Source organism: Ranitomeya imitator, chromosome 6 (assembly GCF_032444005.1).
Source record: "Ranitomeya imitator isolate aRanImi1 chromosome 6, aRanImi1.pri, whole genome shotgun sequence".
NCBI lineage: Eukaryota > Metazoa > Chordata > Amphibia > Anura > Dendrobatidae > Ranitomeya > Ranitomeya imitator.
The window spans coordinates 27003380-27023414 of record NC_091287.1 but is presented as its reverse complement, the minus strand read 5'-3'; the positions used below and the strand labels follow the sequence as shown (position 1 = coordinate 27023414).

Here is a 20035-nt window from a genome sequence, read left to right as displayed (position 1 = left end):
TTTATTTCAGGGGCTTTATGGTATGAATGAGACGATCAGACCGATAAACCTTTGGCATGAAGATACGTTATATAGTACATATATAAGGATCCGTCAACAGCAGTTTGTTGGAGGTTTCCAGACGGCAGTCAATTTATCTACATTTTTCAGACTAGAGCAAAATAAAAAATAAACAAGAAATTCATATTTAAACCCCATATTTCCCCCTCAAAATCATTGGATTGTGGAAGGAAAGAGGATTATCTGGTACCTTCCAGCAGCAGGAAGGCAATTGTTGCAATGCAGGGAAGCCCTGGCCACACCTTGCTGTAAATCTAACATATGTAGTCAGTTTCCCTTGATAAATGAATGTAATTCCTGATATAAATCAAAATATCTCACGATCCCAGAATAAATTAATTTATCGCACCGGAGGGAACAATATTTCTGCTTGTATTTTTCTGTGAACAGCCATAGAAATCTGAGCGGTTATATAACACGTTGGGCCTCATCTGTAATTCTTGTATAAGAAAAAAAGATTATAGACACTGAGGACTCTCAATTCTAAATATTTTTTTATAGACACTAAAAACACACTGGCGGCACAGCAGCGCCCTCTAGTGGTAGAATTAGTGTACAACAGTCAGGTCGCGAGTCGTGTACAACAGTCCGTAATAGGGCCCTAAGTCGGGGGGCCCGGTGCCTGTGCAGGCTCTGCACCCCTGCCCAGCGTGGTACTAGATACTAGGAGGCCGATACAGTGGAAAGCAATGATGGAACAGATAGCAGTCAGCTCCCTCCTCCACCATTCTCCCTGCTTGGCTGAGCTCTGATGTCTCCGCAGCGGGCGCAATGATGTCACTACTTCATGACCACTGTGCCGGGCAGTGCAGAGCTTCATCAGAACACACTGTGTAGACCAGAGCAGCCGGAGTACGGGGGGAGATGAGTAGTTTTATTTTTTTTAAATCAATGGAGACCCTTATACAGTTTGCAGGGCTATGTGGGGGGCACTATACTGTTTTGAGGGCTAATGGCAGACATTATAATGTGTGCAGGCCAGGATACAATGGAGGGTTGTGGTCAGGCCATCATCCTGTGTGGAAGGTTATGGAAGGACCATGAAACTGTGTGAGAGCCATTATACTGTATGGAGGGCTGTGTCAGGGTCATTATACTGTATGGAGGGCTGTGTCAGGGTCATTATACTGTATGGAGGGCTGTGTCAGGGCCATTATACTGTATGGAGGGCTGTGTCAGGGTCATTATACTGTGTGAGGGGCTGTATAGGAACCATGACACTGTATGGTGAGCTCTGTCTGGGCCATCATGCGGTGTGGAGGATTGTGTGAGCACCATTATACTGCACGGAGAGCTGAATGGGAGCCATTATAATGTATGGAGAGATCTGCAGGGGCCATTATACTGTATGGAGGGTTGTATGGGAGCTATTAAACTGTATGGAGGGTTCTGTTCGGGTCATTATACTGTGTGGAGCGCTGTGGAGGGGCTGTTATACTGTATGGAGGGCTGTGTTGGGGCCATCTACTATTCGGAGGGCTGTGTGGGGGAATTATACAGTATGGAGGGCTGTGTTAGAGTCATCATACTGTGTGGAGGGATGTGTTGAGGCCATTATACTGATATGGAAGACTGTGATGGGGTCATCATATTGTGTGGAGGCCATTATACTTTATGAAGGGCTGTGTTGGAGTCATCATGCTGTGTGGCGGGTTGTGTGGGGGAGATTATACTGTATGGAGGGCTGTGTTGGGGGTCATCATACTGTGTAGAGGGCTGTGTGGAGGCCATTATACTGTATGGAGGGCTGTGTTGAGGTCATCATACTGTGTGGAGGGCTGTGTAGGGGCCATTATACTGTATGGATGGCTGTGTTGAGGTTATGATACTGTGTGGGGGCCATTATACTGCATGGAGGGTTGTGTCCGGGTCATCATACTGTGTGGAAGGCTGTGTTGGAACAATATACTATATGGAGGGTCTGTCAAGGCCATCATAATGTGTGGACGTCTGTGTGGGGGCCAATATACTGTGGAGGGTACTATGAGGGAACTCACTCTGGGGGTATCATACAGTGTTTTGGAGGCACTTCAATAGGAGGAAAATTAGGATTTCTGCAAGAGGGCTCGATGTTTTCTGTGTACGCCCCTGCACTCAGTTATAACTTAAATCCCCAATACACATCATCTAACTCATGGAGACGAATCTATATCTGAATCAATAAATAAGGGTTTTTATACCTTGGAACGGAACGCATTAACAGGAAAAATCTTTTGTTTAAATTAGGCTTTTGTGTTAGATGCATATAAAAAAAATTGGAAAATTTTCTTCTTTCATATCGCAATTGAAGAAAAAATAGTCTTGCAATTTTCACACTAGTGCAGCGCCCCAGGGTCCTGGTCGTTGCAGTAATATCATTCTCCTCTAGGGGGGAGTGATGTTACGTTTGGAGGCAATGAAGGAGATCTCTTTACCAGGTATCACAAAAATACAACACATTTCATACTCCAGTCCACCAGGGGGAGCTATGCTTCTATTTATTAGGGAACTCTTCACACTTAGGTAAAACTGGTGGCCTGGAGAGGAAGTTAGGCAGTTGCTGTCTGAGCTCCGCTCAGGTAGTTGGTCCCTGACAGGGGTGGGAGCCTGTCAGAGGCCTAGACGGAAGGTCACCGAGCTGCGCCTGCCCTAAGTGCGGCAGTTCCTAAGAACGGACACCAAGGAGAACTTTATTGTAGAGAGGGTGAGAAAGAAGTCATAGCAAAGGAGTGGAAACCAGAAGGAGTTCTCTCCTGCACAGGCTGCCTCCTTCTGAGGCGCAGGATCCCGGTAGCCGGAACACCGAGGGAGCAACAGTCCTTTATGCCTTGCTCCAGAGACCGGCAGGACAGCTAATTGCAAGTTACTGATCTGCCCCATACCCAGGAGGCAAGGTGGCACCCACGAGAGGCCGGTGCATGATAGAGTCCCTGTAAAAAGCCTCAAGCCACCGGTCATACGGGTTGTCCTATCCATCTGGGGGACAGAGAGAGAGACATAACATCAATAACATCTACAACATCTGTGAGGACCTTATGAGAAGCTCAGCAGTAAGGTACTACAACACCACGGCGCTAGAGGAAGGCTACTGATTTCCACCTGGATAAGGGGACTCTGGATTTGCCTCCAAACCGGCCGGACTCTGCCTACCCCGTGATCTGTATTGTGGACTGTGGATGCTGAAGTCTTCAGTAAAAAGGTAAAGAGACTGCAACCTAGTGTCCTCGTCAACTAGCTGCCATAACATCACCCCAGCGGCCCCCTTAAAGCAGCATCGGTCACCCTGACCGAATACCACAGGTGGTGTCACGAACATTTCCCCTTTAAAGACCTTTCCATTTAACACGGACCTCCCAAGGGCCACAGACCGGGTCAGCCACCGTGACATCCCCCTTGAGAACCGAACGACCCGGGAACCGAGTACCCCTAGCCCTGGGGGCGCTCCACTAGCCAATGGGGATATTTTAGACTCCCACTTCCTGTCCTTTTTAGGAAGACTTTTCCGCAGACTCTTTATCATCAGAGGCAGGATTACAATGATAGGTGACACCTCTGCACACAGCTGATAATGTAGGATCCACCAATAACGATACGTGATGTCACAGCGGTCCGATACCCTCCTTTCACAATAACCTTTGCACATGCTCATTAGATACTGCAGTACAAAAGATAAGGTGGCGTCTGTACACTGTGCATAATGTACCTATGGGTGTCCTGAATCAACCGGAAATTAGAAGCTAAAAAAAAGTCCCAGTGGCCAGTGTGAGAACTGCAAGATTTCACATTTTTATTTTTAATAAAAACTTGGATATTGGAAAAATATTCTCAAATTAAAAAAAAAGAAAACACCTGATTAAAACAATATCACATTTTCTAATGACACATTTCTTTTCAAAAGAGCCATAAATATTTACTATTGCCCTGGTGTAAATGCCGCTGTTCTCCTGACTCGGCATTGTTATTCTTTTCTTCCGGCACTTCTACCTTCCTGTCATATGGCCCTTTCTGCCCTGTATGTAAATCTAGTCTTTTCACTAATTGGGTGTGACCCACAACTCTTAATCGTTGGTGTGTTCTTGAGGACCTCACCCAGTAGGCCGAAAAAACCCCAACCAGATTTATATATATAGGGACTTAACTGTAAAGTAGTAGTATCTATTTATATAATTACCTTAAATTGCCTGTCATCCACTTCCGTCTGGACGTCCTCGAACCCCACAATCCACCACGCCACACCGGAAGTACGCCGTCCGCCATATTGGAATACCGAAGTGATGGATATTCCAATATGGCACCTGCTGGGGGTACCAGGCCCTTGCACAGTACCACCAGCGGGTCATCGTCGGACCCCCCGCTGCTAGGACTCCCCTGCCACAAGAACCCCACGCGGCAAGGACCTCTCCCCACCGCTGGGATGCAGGCCGCCGGTCACCACCCTCCCAATGCGATAGCATCTGGCCTCCGTCTAGTAGTAGTTATATTCTTGTATATAGGAGCAGTATTATAGTAGTTATATTCTTGTACATAGGGGCAGTATTATAGTAGTTATATTCTTGTACATAGGGGCAGTATTATAGTAGTTATATTCTTGTACATAGGGGCAGTATTATAGTAGTTATATTCTTGTACATAGGGGCAGTATTATAGTAGTTATATTCTTGTACATAGGAGCAATATTATAGTAGTTATATTCTTATACATAGGAGCAGTATTATAGTAGTTATATTCTTGTATATAGGAGCAATATTATAGTAGTTATATTCTTGTACATAGGGGCAGTATTATAGTAGTTATATTCTTGTATATAGGAGCAATATTATAGTAGTTATATTCTTGTACATAGGGGCAGTATTATAGTAGTTATATTCTTGTACATAGGAGCAATATTATAGTAGTTATATTCTTATACATAGGAGCAGTATTATAGTAGTTATATTCTTGTATATAGGAGCAATATTATAGTAGTTATATTCTTGTACATAGGGGCAGTATTATAGTAGTTATATTCTTGTATATAGGAGCAATATTATAGTAGTTATATTCTTGTACATAGGGGCAGTATTATAGTAGTTATATTCTTGTACATAGGGGCAGTATTATAGTAGTTATATTCTTGTATATAGGAGCAATATTATAGTAGTTATATTCTTATACATAGGAGCAGTATTATAGTAGTTATATTCTTGTATATAGGAGCAATATTATAGTAGTTATATTCTTGTACATAGGGGCAGTATTATAGTAGTTATATTCTTGTACATAGGCGCAGTATTATAGTAGTTATATTCTTGTACATAGGGGCAGTATTATAGTAGTTATATTCTTGTATATAGGAGCAATATTATAGTAGTTATATTCTTATACATAGGAGCAGTATTATAGTAGTTATATTCTTGTACATCGGAGCAGTATTATAGCAGTTATATTCTTGTATATAGGAGCAGTATTATAGCAGTTATATTCTTGTACATAGGGGCAGTATTATAGTAGTTATATTCTTGTATATAGGAGCAATATTATAGTAGTTATATTCTTGTACATAGGGGCAGTATTATAGTAGTTATATTCTTGTATATAGGAGCAGTATTATAGTAGTTATATTCTTGTACATAGGGGCAGTATTATAGTAGTTATATTCTTGTATATAGGAGCAGTATTATAGTAGTTATATTCTTGTACATAGGAGCAGTATTATAGTAGTTATATTCTTGCACATAGTGACAGTATTATAGTAGTTATATTCTTGTATATAGGAGCAGTATTATAGCAGTTATATTCTTGTACATCGGAGCAGTATTATAGTAGTTATATTCTTGTACATAGGGACAGTATTATAGTAGTTATATTCTTGTACATAAGGGCAGTATTATAGTAGTTATATTCTTGAATATAGGGGCAGTATTATCGTAGTTATATTCTTGTATATAGGAGCAGTATTATAGTAGTTATATTCTTGTACATAGGAGCAGTATTATAGTAGTTATATTCTTGTACATGGGGCAGTATTATAGTAGTTATATTCTTGTGCATAGGGGCAGTATTATAGTAGTTATATTCTTGTACATAGGAGGCAGTATTATAGTATTTATATTCTTGTACATAGGAGCGGTATTATAGTAGTTATATTCTTGTACATAGGAGCAGTATTATAGTAGTTATATTTTTGTACATAGGAGCAGTATTATAGTAGTTATATTTTTGTACATAGGGAGCAGTATTATAGTAGTTATATTCTTGTACATAGGGGCAGTATTATAGTAGTTATATTCTTGTACATAGGGGCAGTATTATAGTAGTTATATTCTTGTATATAGGAGCAATATTATAGTAGTTATATTCTTATACATAGGAGCAGTATTATAGTAGTTATATTCTTGTATATAGGAGCAATATTATAGTAGTTATATTCTTGTACATAGGGGCAGTATTATAGTAGTTATATTCTTGTATATAGGAGCAGTATTATAGTAGTTATATTCTTGTACATAGGGGCAGTATTATAGTAGTTATATTCTTGTACATAGGGGCAGTATTATAGTAGTTATATTCTTGTATATAGGAGCAATATTATAGTAGTTATATTCTTATACATAGGAGCAGTATTATAGTAGTTATATTCTTGTATATAGGAGCAATATTATAGTAGTTATATTCTTGTACATAGGGGCAGTATTATAGTAGTTATATTCTTGTACATAGGAGCAGTATTATAGTAGTTATATTCATGTACATAGGGGCAGTATTATAGTAGTTATATTCTTGTATATAGGAGCAATATTATAGTAGTTATATTCTTATACATAGGAGCAGTATTATAGTAGTTATATTCTTGTACATCGGAGCAGTATTATAGCAGTTATATTCTTGTACATCGGAGCAGTATTATAGTAGTTATATTCTTGTATATAGGAGCAGTATTATAGCAGTTATATTTTTGTACATAGGGGCAGTATTATAGTAGTTATATTCTTGTATATAGGAGCAATATTATAGTAGTTATATTCTTGTACATAGGGGCAGTATTATAGTAGTTATATTCTTGTATATAGGAGCAGTATTATAGTAGTTATATTCTTGTACATAGGAGCAGTATTATAGTAGTTATATTCTTGCACATAGTGACAGTATTATAGTAGTTATATTCTTGTATATAGGAGCAGTATTATAGCAGTTATATTCTTGTACATCGGAGCAGTATTATAGTAGTTATATTCTTGTACATAGGGACAGTATTATAGTAGTTATATTCTTGTACATAGGAGCAGTATTATAGTAGTTATATTCTTGAATATAGGAGCAGTATTATAGTAGTTATATTCTTGTACATAGGGACAGTATTATAGTAGTTATATTCTTGTACATAGGAGCAGTATTATCGTAGTTATATTCTTGTATATAGGAGCAGTATTATAGTAGTTATATTCTTGTACATAGGAGCAGTATTATAGTAGTTATATTCTTGTACATGGGGCAGTATTATAGTAGTTATATTCTTGTGCATAGGGGCAGTATTATAGTAGTTATATTCTTGTACATAGGAGGCAGTATTATAGTATTTATATTCTTGTACATAGGAGCGGTATTATAGTAGTTATATTCTTGTACATAGGAGCAGTATTATAGTAGTTATACTGTTGTACATAGGGAGCAGTATTATAGTAGTTATATTGTTGTACATAGGGGCAGTATTATAGTAGTTATATTCTTGTATATAGGGGCAGTATTATAGTAGTTATATTCTTGCACATAGGAGCAGTATTATAGTAGTTATATTCTTGTACATAGGGGCAGTATTATAGTAGTTATATTCTTGTACATAGGAGCAGTATTATAGTAGTTATATTCTTGTACATAGGAGCAGTATTATAGTAGTTATATTCTTGCACATAGGAGCAGTATTATAGTAGTTATATTCTTGTACATAGGGGCAGTATTATAGTAGTTATATTCTTGCACATAGGAACAGTATTATAGTAGTTATATTCTTGTACATAGGGAGCAGTATTATAGTAGTTATATTGTTGTACATAGGGGCAGTATTATAGTAGTTATATTCTTGTATATAGGGGCAGTATTATAGTAGTTATATTCTAGTACATAGGAGCAGTATTATAGTAGTTATACTCTTGTACATAGGGGCAGTATTATAGTAGTTATATTCTTGTACATAGGGGCAGTATTATAGTAGTTATATTCTTGTACATAGGGGCAGTATTATAGTAGTTATATTGTTGTACATAGGGGCAGTATTATAGTAGTTATATTCTTGTACATAGGGGCAGTATTATAGTACTTATATTCTTGTATATAGGGGCAGTATTATAGTAGTTATATTCTTGTACATAGGGAGCAGTATTATAGTAGTTATATTCTTGTACATAGGGGCAGTATTATAGTAGTTATATTCTTGTACATAGGGGCAGTATTATAGTAGTTATATTCTTGTACATAGGAGCAGTATCATTGTATTAGTAGTAGTTATTTTCATATACATATATAGCAAAATGCTAAAGCTTTTTATCTGAGAGGTCCTATTAGCACTGAGATTTGGCGGCTAAACAGGTAATGCATGTGTCTGCTTTTAGGCTTTCATTGCTTTCTAATGACTTTCTGTGTAGCTTGTGTTCTGGGGATTATGATCATGGTTTTCAGCACTGTGGATCAGTAATATTTTATTTATGATCCTCTTTTCAGCACTCGGCTAATCTGCCAGAATTAACAATTTAACTATTTTAGCCCCAATAAATCCGATTTAAGATGTGAAAGGGACTTGCATTATCCGTCCTTTAATGTATGATGTAAACTCTGACACTTGGGATCTCTCGTCTACAAAACACTGGATCTCAATTTCCTTCGTGGATTACAGCAGCTGTTTATTCCACAGGTGGCGCGGGGGCCGCGCGGGGGCCGCGCGGGATGTGGACAGTGACGCTTACTCCCCATCACGGCTACATTTACAAATGGGGTTTAGCTTCCGCAACAATTAGGATGTGTTGATGTGGGAAAATAGTGGACGTTCATCATCTGTCAGTCATAGTTTATCAGTGGTAATTATTAGCCACAAATCTTTGCGTCAACTGTAAATCACAGCTGCCAGTCATCGCCACCGTCCAGCCATCAATACTTCTCAGCTGTCAAAAATGTGTTCATTGTGAATTATCATTTATCAATTACAAACATTATCAGCCGCCATGAATTGTATCAACTGTCGATCATCATTTATCAATGCTTTTCATTGTCAATCGTTCTTGACCAGGGGTGGGCAATTAATTTTGCCATGGGGCCGCATGAGAAATTTGGATGGTTTTAGAGGGCCGGACTAATATAATTAACTAATTTTTACCCAATACTGTAGTATACATATGCTATATTTTCATGAACAAACAGTATGTTAAACAATGCAGAGATTGTCCAGGCCCCATAATGTCCAGATTTCATTAGTGCCCCCATAATGTCCAGATTTCATTAGTGCAGATAATAACCCAGAGCACAAGTACAGAGGAGCAGATAACCCAGAGCACAAGTACTGAGGAGCAGATAATAACCCAGAGCACAAGTACTGAGGAGCAGATAATAACCCAGAGCACAAGTACAGAGGAGCAGATAATAACCCAGAGCACAAGTACTGAGGAGCAGATAACCCAGAGCACTAGTATAGAGGAGCAGATAATAACCCAGTGCACAAGTACTGAGGAGCAGATAATAACCCAGAGCACAAGTACAGAGGAGCAGATAACCCAGAACACAAGTACTGAGGAGCAGATAATAACCCAGAGCACAAGTACTGAGCAGATAATAACCCAGAGCACAAGTACTGAGGAGCAGATAATAACCCAGAGCACAAGTACAGAGGAGCAGATAATAACCCAGAGCACAAGTACTGAGCAGATAATAACCCAGAGCACAGGTACTGAGGAGCAGATAATAACCCAGAGCACAAGTACTGAGGAGCAGATAATAACCCAGAGCACAAGTACTGAGGAGCAGATAATAACCCAGAGCACTAGTACAGAGGAGCAGATAATAACACAGTGCACAAGTACTGAGGAGCAGATAATAACCCAGAGCACAAGTACTGAGCAGATAATAACCCAGAGCACAAGTACTGAGGAGCAGATAATAACCCAGAGCACAAGTACTGAGCAGATAATAACCCAGTGCACAAGTACTGAGGAGCAGATAATAACCCAGAGCACAAGTACTGAGGAGCAGCAAGTACTGAGGAGCAGATAATAACCCAGAGCACAAGTACAGAGGAGCAGATAATAACCCAGAGCACAAGTACTGAGCAGATAATAACCCAGAGCACAAGTACTGAGGAGCAGATAATAACCCAGAGCACAAGTACTGAGGAGCAGATAATAACCCAGAGCACAAGTACTGAGCAGATAATAACCCAGAGCACAAGTACTGAGGAGCAGATAATAACCCAGTGCACAAGTACAGAGGAGCAGATAATAACCCAGAGCACAAGTACAGAGGAGCAGATAATAACCCAGTGCACAAGTACAGAGGAGCAGATAATAACCCAGAACACAAGTACAGAGGAGCAGATAATAACCCAGAGCACAAGTACAGAGGAGCAGATAATAACCCAGTGCACAAGTACAGAGGAGCAGATAATAACCCAGAACACAAGTACAGAGGAGCAGATAATAACCCAGAGCACAAGTACAGAGGAGCAGATAATAACCCAGTGCACAAGTACTGAGGAGCAGATAATAACCCAGTGCACAAGTACAGAGGAGCAGATAATAACCCAGTGCACAAGTACAGAGGAGCAGATAATAACCCAGTGCACAAGTACAGAGGAGCAGATAATAACCCAGTGCACAAGTACTGAGGAGCAGATAATAACCCAGAGCACAAGTACAGAGGAGCAGATAATAACCCAGTGCATAAGTACAGAGGAGCAGATAATAACCCAGTGCACAAGTACAGAGGAGCAGATAATAACCCAGAGCACAAGTACTGAGCAGATAATAACCCAGTGCATAAGTACAGAGGAGCAGATAATAACCCAGTGCACAAGTACAGAGGAGCAGATAATAACCCAGTGCACAAGTACAGAGGAGCAGATAATAACCCAGAGCACAAGTACTGAGCAGATAATAACCCAGAGCACAAGTACTGAGGAGCAGATAACCCAGAGCACAAGTACTGAGGAGCAGATAATAACCCAGAGCACAAGTACAGAGGAGCAGATAATAACCCAGTGCACAAGTACTGAGGAGCAGATAATAACCCAGAGCACAAGTACTGAGGAGCAGATAATAACCCAGAGCACAAGTACTGAGGAGCAGATAATAACCCAGAGCACAAGTACTGAGGAGCAGATAACCCAGAGCACAAGTACAGAGGAGCAGATAACCCAGAGCACAAGTACTGAGGAGCAGATAACCCAGAGCACAAGTACTGAGGAGCAGATAATAACCCAGAGCACAAGTACAGAGGAGAAGATAATAACCCAGAGCACAAGTACTGAGGAGCAGATAACTCAGAGCACAAGTACTGAGGAGCAGATAACCCAGAGCACAAGTACTGAGGAGCAGATAATAACCCAGAGCACAAGTACTGAGGAGCAGATAACCCAGAGCACAAGTACAGAGGAGCAGATAATAACCCAGTGCACAAGTACTGAGGAGCAGATAATAACCCAGAACACAAGTACAGAGGAGCAGATAATAACCCAGTGCACAAGTACAGAGGAGCAGATAATAACCCAGTGCACAAGTACAGAGGAGCAGATAATAACCCAGAGCACAAGTACTGAGCAGATAATAACCCAGAGCACAAGTACAGAGGAGCAGATAATAAATCAGTGCACAAGTACAGAGGAGCAGATAATAACCCAGAGCACAAGTACTGAGGAGCAGATAATAACCCAGAGCACAAGTACTGAGGAGCAGATAATAACCCAGAGCACAAGTACTGAGCAGATAATAATCCAGAGCACAAGTACTGAGGAGCAGATAATAACCCAGAGCACAAGTACTGAGCAGATAATAACCCAGAGCACAAGTACTGAGGAGCAGATAATAACCCAGAGCACAAGTACTGAGGAGCAGATAATAACCCAGAGCACAAGTACTGAGGAGCAGATAATAACCCAGAGCACAAGTACTGAGCAGATAATAACCCAGAGCACAAGTACTGAGGAGCAGATAATAACCCAGAGCACAAGTACTGAGCAGATAATAACCCAGTGCACAAGTACTGAGGAGCAGATAATAACCCAGAGCACAAGTACTGAGGAGCAGCAAGTACTGAGGAGCAGATAATAACCCAGAGCACAAGTACAGAGGAGCAGATAATAACCCAGTGCATAAGTACAGAGGAGCAGATAATAACCCAGTGCACAAGTACAGAGGAGCAGATAATAACCCAGAGCACAAGTACTGAGCAGATAATAACCCAGTGCATAAGTACAGAGGAGCAGATAATAACCCAGTGCACAAGTACAGAGGAGCAGATAATAACCCAGTGCACAAGTACAGAGGAGCAGATAATAACCCAGAGCACAAGTACTGAGCAGATAATAACCCAGAGCACAAGTACAGAGGAGCAGATAATAACCCAGTGCACAAGTACTGAGGAGCAGATAACCCAGAGCACAAGTACTGAGGAGCAGATAATAACCCAGTGCACAAGTACAGAGGAGCAGATAATAACCCAGTGCACAAGTACTGAGGAGCAGATAACCCAGAGCACAAGTACTGAGGAGCAGATAATAACCCAGTGCACAAGTACTGAGGAGCAGATAATAACCCAGTGCACAAGTACTGAGGAGCAGATAATAACCCAGTGCACAAGTACTGAGGAGCAGATAATAACCCAGTGCACAAATACAGAGGAGCAGATAATAACCCAGAGCACAAGTACAGAGGAGCAGATAATAACCCAGTGCACAAGTACAGAGGAGCAGATAATAACCCAGAGCACAAGTACTGAGCAGATAATAACCCAGTGCACAAGTACAGAGGTGCAGATAATAACTCAGTGCACAAGTACTGAGGAGCAGATAATAACCCAGTGCACAAGTACTGAGCAGATAATAACCCAGTGCACAAGTACAGAGGAGCAGATAATAACCCAGAGCACAAGTACAGAGGAGCAGATAATAACCCAGTGCACAAGTACAGAGGAGCAGATAATAACCCAGAGCACAAGTACAGAGGAGCAGATAATAACCCAGTGCACAAGTACAGAGGAGCAGATAATAACCCAGAGCGCAAGTACAGAGGAGCAGATAATAACCCAGTGCACAAGTACTGAGGAGCAGATAATAACCCAGAGCACAAGTACAGAGGAGCAGATAATAACCCAGAACACAAGTACAGAGGAGCAGATAATAACCCAGTGCACAAGTACAGAGGAGCAGATAATAACCCAGAACACAAGTACAGAGGAGCAGATAATAACCCAGAACACAAGTACTGAGGAGCAGATAATAACCCAGTGCACAAGTACAGAGGAGCAGATAATAACCCAGAGCACAAGTACTGAGGAGCAGATAATAACCCAGAGCACAAGTACAGAGGAGCAGATAATAACCCAGTGCACAAGTACTGAGGAGCAGATAACCCAGAGCACAAGTACTGAGGAGCAGATAATAACCCAGTGCACAAGTACAGAGGAGCAGATAATAACCCAGTGCACAAGTACTGAGGAGCAGATAATAACCCAGTGCACAAGTACTGAGGAGCAGATAATAACCCAGAACACAAGTACAGAGGAGCAGATAATAACCCAGTGCACAAGTACAGAGGAGCAGATAATAACCCAGTGCACAAGTACTGAGGAGCAGATAATAACCCAGAGCACAAGTACAGAGGAGCAGATAATAACCCAGAGCACAAGTACAGAGGAGCAGATAATAACCCAGTGCACAAGTACTGAGGAGCAGATAATAACCCAGTGCACAAATACAGAGGAGCAGATAATAACCCAGAGCACAAGTACAGAGGAGCAGATAATAACCCAGTGCACAAGTACAGAGGAGCAGATAATAACCCAGAGCACAAGTACTGAGCAGATAATAACCCAGTGCACAAGTACAGAGGTGCAGATAATAACTCAGTGCACAAGTACTGAGGAGCAGATAATAACCCAGTGCACAAGTACTGAGCAGATAATAACCCAGTGCACAAGTACAGAGGAGCAGATAATAACCCAGAGCACAAGTACAGAGGAGCAGATAATAACCCAGTGCACAAGTACAGAGGAGCAGATAATAACCCAGAGCACAAGTACAGAGGAGCAGATAATAACCCAGAGCGCAAGTACAGAGGAGCAGATAATAACCCAGTGCACAAGTACTGAGGAGCAGATAATAACCCAGAGCACAAGTACAGAGGAGCAGATAATAACCCAGAACACAAGTACAGAGGAGCAGATAATAACCCAGTGCACAAGTACTGAGGAGCAGATAATAACCCAGTGCACAAGTACAGAGGAGCAGATAATAACCCAGAGCACAAGTACAGAGGAGCAGATAATAACCCAGTGCACAAGTACAGAGGAGCAGATAATAACCCAGTGCACAAGTACAGAGGAGCAGATAATAACCCAGAGCACAAGTACAGAGGAGCAGATAATAACCCAGTGCACAAGTACAGAGGAGCAGATAATAACCCAGTGCACAAGTACAGAGGAGCAGATAATAACCCAGAACACAAGTACAGAGGAGCAGATAATAACCCAGAACACAAGTACTGAGGAGCAGATAATAACCCAGTGCACAAGTACAGAGGAGCAGATAATAACCCAGTGCACAAGTACAGAGGAGCAGATAATAACCCAGAACACAAGTACTGAGGAGCAGATAATAACCCAGAGCACAAGTACTGAGGAGCAGATAATAACCCAGTGCAGAAGTACAGAGGAGCAGATAATAACCCAGTGCACAAGTACTGAGGAGCAGATAATAACCCAGAGCACAAGTACTGAGGAGCAGATAATAACCCAGAGCACAAGTACTGAGGAGCAGATAACCCAGAGCACAAGTACAGAGGAGCAGATAACCCAGAGCACAAGTACTGAGGAGCAGATAACCCAGAGCACAAGTACTGAGGAGCAGATAATAACCCAGAGCACAAGTACTGAGGAGCAGATAACCCAGAGCACAAGTACAGAGGAGAAGATAATAACCCAGAGCACAAGTACAGAGGAGAAGATAATAACCCAGAGCACAAGTACTGAGGAGCAGATAACTCTGAGCACAAGTACTGAGGAGCAGATAACCCAGAGCACAAGTACTGAGGAGCAGATAATAACCCAGAGCACAAGTACTGAGGAGCAGATAATAACCCAGAACACAAGTACAGAGGAGCAGATAATAACCCAGTGCACAAGTACTGAGGAGCAGATAATAACCCAGAACACAAGTACAGAGGAGCAGATAATAACCCAGTGCACAAGTACAGAGGAGCAGATAATAACCCAGTGCACAAGTACAGAGGAGCAGATAATAACCCAGAGCACAAGTACTGAGCAGATAATAACCCAGAGCACAAGTACTGAGGAGCAGATAATAACCCAGAGCACAAGTACTGAGGAGCAGATAATAACCCAGAGCACAAGTACAGAGGAGCAGATAATAACCCAGTGCACAAGTACAGAGGAGCAGATAATAACCCAGAGCACAAGTACTGAGGAGCAGATAATAACCCAGAGCACAAGTACAGAGGAGCAGATAATAACCCAGTGCACAAGTACAGAGGAGCAGATAACCCAGAGCACAAGTACTGAGGAGCAGATAATAACCCAGAGCACAAGTACTGAGGAGCAGATAATAACCCAGAGCACAAGTACTGAGCAGATAATAACCCAGAGCACAAGTACAGAGGAGCAGATAACCCAGAGCACAAGTACTGAGGAGCAGATAATAACCCAGAGCACAAGTACAGAGGAGCAGATAATAACCCAGAGCACAAGTACTGAGCAGATAATAACCCAGAGCACAAGTACAGAGGAGCAGATAACCCAGAGCACAAGTACTGAGGAGCAGATAATAACCCAGAGCACAAGTACTGAGGAGCAGATAATAACCCAGAGCACAAGTACTGAGCAGATAATAACCCAGAGCACAAGTACAGAGGAGCAGATAACCCAGAGCACAAGTACAGAGGAGCAGATAACCCAGAGCACAAGTACTGAGGAGCAGATAATAACCCAGAGCACAAGTACTGAGCAGATAATAACCCAGAGCACAAGTACTGAGGAGCAGCAAGTACTGAGGAGCAGATAATAACCCAGAGCACAAGTACAGAGGAGCAGATAATAACCCAGTGCATAAGTACAGAGGAGCAGATAATAACCCAGTGCACAAGTACAGAGGAGCAGATAATAACCCAGAGCACAAGTACTGAGCAGATAATAACCCAGTGCACAAGTACAGAGGAGCAGATAATAACCCAGTGCACAAGTACAGAGGAGCAGATAATAACCCAGAGCACAAGTACTGAGCAGATAATAACCCAGAGCACAAGTACAGAGGAGCAGATAATAACCCAGTGCACAAGTACTGAGGAGCAGATAATAACCCAGAGCACAAGTACAGAGGAGCAGATAATAACCCAGAGCACAAGTACTGAGGAGCAGATAATAACCCAGTGCACAAGTACAGAGGAGCAGATAATAACCCAGTGCACAAGTACAGAGGAGCAGATAATAACCCAGTGCACAAGTACAGAGGAGCAGATAATAACCCAGTGCACAAGTACTGAGCAGATAATAACCCAGAGCACAAGTACAGAGGAGCAGATAATAACCCAGTGCACAAGTACAGAGGTGCAGATAATAACTCAGTGCACAAGTACAGAGGTGCAGATAATAACTCAGTGCACAAGTACTGAGGAGCAGATAATAACCCAGTGCACAAGTACAGAGGAGCAGATAATAACCCAGTGCACAAGTACTGAGGAGCAGATAATAACCCAGTGCACAAGTACAGAGGAGCAGATAATAACCCAGAGCACAAGTACAGAGGAGCAGATAATAACCCAGTGCACAAGTACAGAGGTGCAGATAATAACTCAGTGCACAAGTACTGAGGAGCAGATAATAACCCAGTGCACAAGTACAGAGGAGCAGATAATAACCCAGTGCACAAGTACTGAGGAGCAGATAATAACCCAGAACACAAGTACAGAGGAGCAGATAATAACCCAGTGCACAAGTACAGAGGAGCAGATAATAACCCAGTGCACAAGTACAGAGGAGCAGATAATAACCCAGAGCACAAGTACTGAGCAGATAATAACCCAGAGCACAAGTACAGAGGAGCAGATAATAACCCAGTGCACAAGTACTGAGGAGCAGATAATAACCCAGAGCACAAGTACAGAGGAGCAGATAATAACCCAGAACACAAGTACAGAGGAGCAGAAAATAACCCAGTGCACAAGTACAGAGGAGCAGATAATAACCCAGAACACAAGTACAGAGGAGCAGATAATAACCCAGAACACAAGTACTGAGGAGCAGATAATAACCCAGTGCACAAGTACAGAGGAGCAGATAATAACCCAGAGCACAAGTACAGAGGAGCAGATAATAACCCAGAGCACAAGTACTAAGGAGCAGATAATAACCCAGAGCACAAGTACAGAGGAGCAGATAATAACCCAGAGCACAAGTACAGAGGAGCAGATAATAACCCAGAGCACAAGTACAGAGGAGCAGATAATAACCCAGTGCACAAGTACTGAGGAGCAGATAACCCAGAGCACAAGTACAGAGAAGCAGATAATAACCCAGAGCACAAGTACTGAGGAGCAGATAATAACCCAGAACACAAGTACAGAGGAGCAGATAATAACCCAGTGCACAAGTACAGAGGAGCAGATAATAACCCAGTGCACAAGTACTGAGGAGCAGATAATAACCCAGTGCACAAGTACAGAGGAGAAGATAATAACCCAGAGCACAAGTACTGAGGAGCAGATAACTCAGAGCACAAGTACAGAGGAGCAGATAATAACCCAGTGCACAAGTACTGAGGAGCAGATAATAACCCAGAACACAAGTACAGAGGAGCAGATAATAACCCAGTGCACAAGTACAGAGGAGCAGATAATAACCCAGTGCACAAGTACAGAGGAGCAGATAATAACCCAGAGCACAAGTACTGAGCAGATAATAACCCAGAGCACAAGTACTGAGGAGCAGATAATAACCCAGTGCACAAGTACTGAGCAGATAATAACCCAGAGCACAAGTACAGAGGAGCAGATAATAACCCAGTGCACAAGTACTGAGGAGCAGATAACCCAGAGCACAAGTACTGAGGAGCAGATAATAACCCAGAGCACAAGTACAGAGGAGCAGATAATAACCCAGTGCACAAGTACTGAGGAGCAGATAATAACCCAGTGCACAAGTACTGAGGAGCAGATAATAACCCAGAACACAAGTACAGAGGAGCAGATAATAACCCAGTGCACAAGTACTGAGGAGCAGATAATAACCCAGTGCACAAGTACTGAGGAGCAGAAAACCCAGAGCACAAGAACTGAGGAGCAGATAATAACCCAGTGCACAAGTACTGAGGAGCAGCTAATAACCCAGTGCACAAGTACAGAGGAGCAGATAATAACCCAGAGCACAAGTACTGAGGAGCAGATAATAACCCAGAACACAAGTACTGAGGAGCAGATAATAACCCAGTGCACAAGTACAGAGGAGCAGATAATAACCCAGTGCACAAGTACAGAGGAGCAGATAATAACCCAGAGCACAAGTACTGAGGAGCAGAAAACCCAGAGCACAAGTACAGGGGAGCAGATAATAACCCAGTGCACAAGTACAGAGGAGCAGATAATAACCCAGAGCACAAGTACTGAGGAGCAGATAATAACCCAGAACACAAGTACTGAGGAGCAGATAATAACCCAGTGCACAAGTACAGAGGAGCAGATAATAACCCAGAGCACAAGTACAGAGGAGCAGATAATAACCCAGAACACAAGTACTGAGGAGCAGATAATAACCCAGAGCACAAGTACTGAGGAGCAGATAATAACCCAGAGCACAAGTACTGAGGAGCAGATAATAACCCAGAGCACAAGTACAGAGGAGCAGATAATAACCCAGAGCACAAGTACTGAGGAGCAGATAATAACCCAGAGCACAAGTACTGAGGAGCAGATAATAACCCAGAGCACAAGTACAGAGGAGCAGATAATAACCCAGAGCACAAGTACAGAGGAGCAGATAATAACCCAGTGCACAAGTACAGAGGAGCAGATAATAACCCAGAGCACAAGTACTGAGCAGATAATAACCCAGAGCGCAAGTACAGAGGAGCAGATAATAACCCAGTGCACAAGTACTGAGGAGCAGATAATAACCCAGAGCACAAGTACAGAGGAGCAGATAATAACCCAGAACACAAGTACAGAGGAGCAGATAATAACCCAGTGCACAAGTACTGAGGAGCAGATAATAACCCAGTGCACAAGTACAGAGGAGCAGATAATAACCCAGAGCACAAGTACAGAGGAGCAGATAATAACCCAGTGCACAAGTACAGAGGAGCAGATAATAACCCAGAACACAAGTACAGAGGAGCAGATAATAACCCAGAACACAAGTACTGAGGAGCAGATAATAACCCAGTGCACAAGTACAGAGGAGCAGATAATAACCCAGTGCACAAGTACAGAGGAGCAGATAATAACCCAGAACACAAGTACTGAGGAGCAGATAATAACCCAGAGCACAAGTACTGAGGAGCAGATAATAACCCAGTGCACAAGTACAGAGGAGCAGATAATAACCCAGTGCACAAGTACTGAGGAGCAGATAATAACCCAGAGCACAAGTACTGAGGAGCAGATAATAACCCAGAGCACAAGTACTGAGGAGCAGATAACCCAGAGCACAAGTACAGAGGAGCAGATAACCCAGAGCACAAGTACTGAGGAGCAGATAACCCAGAGCACTAGTATAGAGGAGCAGATAATAACCCAGTGCACAAGTACTGAGGAGCAGA

At 42.1% G+C, this 20035-nt stretch overlaps 1 protein-coding gene across 6 annotated transcripts in view; it reads right to left on the bottom strand.

The window, feature by feature from the left end:
- The window catches only part of DYNC1I1 (dynein cytoplasmic 1 intermediate chain 1), a 459873-nt gene that overhangs the window by 299109 nt on the left and 140729 nt on the right, over positions 1–20035 (bottom strand). The gene's annotated exons all lie outside the window — the stretch shown is intronic.